Here is a 5,000-nt window from a genome sequence, read left to right as displayed (position 1 = left end):
GTTCTGTGATCTAAGAGGTCTGTGGGGGATGTAAAATTTAAACATGTCTGATATATATGTTGGCCCCATCCCGTGCAGTGCTTTAAAAAACAGTAGCAGTACTTTAAAATCTATCCTAAAAGAAACTGGCAGCCAATGCAGGGACTTAAGTATGGGGGTGATATGTTCTCTTCTGCTTGTCTTTGTTAGGACTCGTGCTGCAGCGTTTTGAACTAATTGAAGCTGTCTAATTGTCTTTTTTGGAAGTCCTGTGAAGAGCCCGTTGCAATAGTCCAGCCGGCTTGAGATAAAAGCATGGACAAGCTTTTCCAGGTCAGACTGGGACATAAGGTCTCTCAGCTTGGCAATGTCGCTTGAGTTCCTTGAGAGTCACTGTATGAAATGGAGTTTATGACCCAAAGCCCTCCCTTCTGCTGGAAAGAAGCGTCCTGCACAGAGGGCCAACTGCACGTGGCGTTTCTACCACAAGAGGGCAGCATTGCACCCTGCAATGCATCTGCATCTACCGGTTAAGCGCACAACAAAATAGATTCATTATTTTTCCTGTGGAATTCAGCAATCACCCTTTGCATTAATACTCATCCCATTTACATTAGTACTCATCCCATTCACATGGGATTTAACACAATATGTCTATACAACTGCAATGGAGAGGTAAAATTAACTTAATATACCCAAATCCATTGAAACCTTGCCAAAGCAAGATTTAAATCTATTAACTGGCTTACACATTTCTGTGTAAAGGTTAAAGGCATGTCGTACAACGTCGTGTTTATTAAAAGTAATTAATTTGTTTAGTCATGAAATCCATCTTCGCAATCTCTAGCGCCACAGCAATCCCTTAAAGCGACGGAACGCGTTTCGGCAGACGGCTCCTACAGGGAGTGGGAACAATACCGTCGGGGTCCGCACCGGAGAACAGAGCGCCTTTTTCCCCTTCACATGAGCAAAAGATCCGTTCCAACGTTTTTACATTTCGTCAACGGCGGTTACTTCACTTTTAACACAGCGAACCACGGAACCTTGCAGCAATACCGGTGAGTTCCTTTGAAATCCAAATACTAAGCTATACCTGATGCACCTTTTGATGCCACGGTGGTTTGGATAATTGGCCATCGGTTTTACGCAGAGCAGCGCTTTTATCAGCGATAGTTTGCGTTAGTCACCGTGGAGACCAGCTGCTTCGTCAGGTTTGTCAGTTTAACTGATTGTGGGTCCGCATCACTGCGTACATCATGGGCAAAGCATGGAATCGCCACTGATTTGTCTCAGGTATAGCCACGAGTGTTTCAGTCATCGATGCTTTGCCTCGCATATGGGAAAATCTGCGAGCCGTGCGGTTGCCAGCTCGTGGAGCGCACAGCAAAGCACAGCACACAGCACAGCACTGCACGGGGAAAGAATATGTTGCATCACTGCAATCAAGGCATTGAAACTCACATGCGACGCTCTAGGCTCGCCCTTTCTGATTTATGGCGGTCACTTGAGTTATCCACTGAAATGTGAGTGGGGAATGGAATCTTCAAGTTGGTACATACTGTATAGCCATATAGCCTGGACAATATATCTACCATTTGCATTTTAGCCATTCTCCTTTCAGTCTGCATTCTCGCGTACACACCAACCGGCACTCTCAGGGTTGGGACGAAAGAAAAGGGCTTATTTCAACACGGAAGTAGTAGAAGACTGACTACGGGGCACGCTGTTGCTGCTTGCGTATCGCACTATACCAGCTTGTCAAAGTAGGCTAGCTTTCTAGTAGGCATTGTGTTTATTATGCGTCAGCATCAACCACATTTATGGGAAAATCACTCTGTTTACTTTAAAGTTAAACAGAAAGGTGTAATTGAAAGTTTGTTTTAAAGGTGATTATTAGTCATTGATGAATGGTTTAACTGTAGCTGTGGCATTATCTAGACTTGGGCCAGGGTTAGATCAGGGGTCATGTCATCAGGTCAGACACACACACACACACACAGAGAGAGAGAGAGAGGTGGTGAGTTTGTGGACACACTAATTCTCATGCTTGCGACTTCCTTTAATGGTCTTCAATATTTAATCGAAGGAAACGTTTTTGGTTTGTTTTATATGTGGACATCCACTCCTGTATTATGTAGATATGCGTATCTACTTCAGTCAAAGTTTGGGCCGATAATAGCATCAGGTTCTCTGTGTGTGTGTGTGTGCGTGTGTGTTGTGTCTGTGTGCATTTGTGTTTGTCATCTGTTCTACTCCTACACCCTGAGGCTGCATCTGACTCAGTCGCTGCATGAGACCTCAGTCAGATGAGAGATGGGATTACTCATGTCAGGTGGACTTCACACTGGCAGATAGACAGGCCTGGGTATTCATAAAAACATGTGTGTGTATGTGTGTGTGTTTGCGTGCGTGTGTGCCCTCGTGCGTGCGTGCTTCCGTGTACGTGCGTGCTTGCGTGTGTGTGTACGTATGCATGTGTGTGTGTGCGTGCGTGTGCACGTGTGTGTGCGTGCGTGTGCATGTGTGTGTGCTTGTGTGTGCGTGTGCATGTGTGTGTACGTGTGTGCGTGCGTGCGTGTGCATGTGAGTGTACGTGTGTTTGTGCGTGCGTGTGTGCGTGTGTGTGTGCATGTGTGTGTGCTTGTGCGTGTGTGTGCATGTGTGTGCATGTGTGTGTGTGTGATTAGCATATCAAGCCTGGGGAGTGGCTGTCTTGTGGACAGGCTGTTTTAAGGGGGATTAAAGCGGTTCCTCCTTCATCCCTCTGCTGCTTTGAAAAAAAAAATGGAAACATCACCAGAATTTGTTTTAGCAGCTTTCCCACATCCAACTGGGGCCGTGAGATCTGACCCAAGCTAAGGCCTTCACTCAGCATCACAAAAACAGGAAGAGAGAGATCGAGATGAAGGAGGAAAAGAGGAAGATGAAGTGTGTGTGTGTGTGTGATAGGGGTTAAGGGTTGTGACTCCAGCATCTTGGTGCATGTGTGTGTCTGTGTGTGTGTGTGATGGGGGTTAAGGGTTGTGACTCCAACATCATGGTGCATGTGTGTGTCTGTGTGTGTGTGTGATGGGGGTTAAGGACTGCATCACACTACTAATTAAAATCAATTCTTTGTAAATTGGCAACAAAGATTTAAGGCCTGATTACAATGCTGATTGGTGGCACGAAGAGGCTGAAGGGACTTAATGACTGTGACCTTTTCCCAGTGTTAACTCTGTGTGTGTGTGTGTGTGTGTGTGTGGGGATCTGTGGGTTCTCTAACTGACGGTTCACATTAATGCATGTGTAACATAAGCATAAACAAATCAGTTGATGGCGTTTTCCGACATTTGAATATATTGGGCCGTATCGTGCACCCGGTGCAACGTGGCGCAAAGCGCGATGTAGATTCATATTGTGCACCCAGTCAGTGATACACTCTCCACTTATTAACCCTTGCGCCCAGAAGTCCACTGACCAGGGACTTACACAAACACACACACACTTTCTCTCACACTCACACATGCACACACACACATATACAAACATACACACACACACACACACACACACACACTTTCTCTCTCTCCCTCTGTATCGCTCACATACAGAGCACGCACGCACACACACACACACACACACACACACACACACACAGATGTCACTGATCACCTTCAGGTCTCCTGCTGTCTCATTCATAAACATAACCCCATCCCGCACTCACTATGTCCAGCTCTGCCAGACGCAGGGGTCGTTGCCATGGTAACGGGCCGGCATGCTAATCGCACTTGTGTGACACGTCACATTATCACATGCTACTGTTCTTTCTGCTGCTGTGTTCCGTCCTGAGCTTCACAGAGCGCAGCAGTGCAGACATAAACAAGTAAACAAAGCAACAACCCAATGTCATAAACAAGTAAACAATCAAACAAAGCAACAACACGATGTCATAAACAAGTAAACAAAGCAACAACACAATGTCATGTCAGGATGGAGGTGTCACAGTGCTCTAGTATGTAATGTTTCATTCTCTTTGAAACCTCTGAATGGAGGCTGAAACGCTTGGCAGAGATTCTTGTCAACGTTTCAAAGTGTATATTTTACCAACACAGGTAGCAGATGGGCAGGGATGAGGCCCAGATGTGTGAAGGTTCTGCTGAGCCCATTCTGACAGGTCCAGAGGGATGTGGGTCTGCATGGTTGGTTCTGGTCCAGAGGGATGTGGCTCTGCATGGTTGGTTCTGGTCCAGATGGATGTGGCTCTACGTTCTGGTCCAGAGGGATGTGGTTCCGCATGGTTGGTTCTGGTCCAGAGGGATGTGGTTCTGCATGGTGGCAGCATTGTGCGGACCCCCCCTGCAATCTCTGGCAATCTCTAATTATTGTTTTAACTGCAAATATGGGCATTTTCTAGGCATGTACCATTGACATACCAAGGCCAATACATTTCCTTCTCATTTGAATTGTCTATATTGAAGAATGACTAGGATGTTTGACCTCTGTGTGATTCTGTTACTGTTTTAAGGTTCACAAGTTTCAGTTACATTTTGTAACTTTCTAGTACCAATAATTGTGGAACATATTTAATTCTGTATGATGATTATTTGTTTCTTCTCAGAATAAATGTGCCTCCTCTGAAGGCTGAGTTTGTTTACTATCCAATGAGTTTGTCATTGGGATAGTTTTTTCACTCATCTCTAGCAGGGGTGCCAATAAAAATAGAGGGTAAATAAGGCATATAGCTGCAGGAGGAGGACTTCTGTTACTCCTGTTACCTTTTCAAAAAAATACTTTAGTTTGTTTATTTGAGTTGCAGTGAGACACACCAGCACATTTGGTGGAAAATAACAGCAGTGTGTTTGTAAACCGTGTTTAGCTGTTTGTACATTAGTAGATAAATAAAACACTTTGGGAATACAAACAGTATGCTCTAGATTTGAGGCAGAGCATCACTTCGTATCTAAGAAGGCACCCCAAAATGAAGTTTCTATGTCTGTGTTTTTAAAAACAACAATATTTAAAATTCCCCTCACGTAACA

The 5,000-nt window shown here is 45.0% G+C and overlaps 1 protein-coding gene across 3 annotated transcripts in view; it reads left to right on the top strand.

The window, feature by feature from the left end:
* The first annotated feature begins 606 nt into the window (after positions 1–606).
* mpp2b (membrane palmitoylated protein 2b) overlaps positions 607–5,000 on the top strand; it is a 71,007-nt gene continuing 66,613 nt past the window's right edge. The window contains exon 1 of one of the 3 annotated variants that reach the window (XM_042085238.1): positions 607–1,037. The gene's annotated coding sequence lies outside the window, so the exon portion shown is untranslated. The remainder of the gene's footprint in view (positions 1,038–5,000) is intronic. The other 2 variants (XM_042085237.1, XM_042085239.1) reach the window with 2 other exon arrangements.

This window comes from Alosa sapidissima, chromosome 3 (assembly GCF_018492685.1).
Source record: "Alosa sapidissima isolate fAloSap1 chromosome 3, fAloSap1.pri, whole genome shotgun sequence".
In the NCBI taxonomy this organism is placed as follows: domain Eukaryota; kingdom Metazoa; phylum Chordata; class Actinopteri; order Clupeiformes; family Clupeidae; genus Alosa; species Alosa sapidissima.
This window is presented reverse-complemented; position numbering and strand designations above follow the sequence as displayed.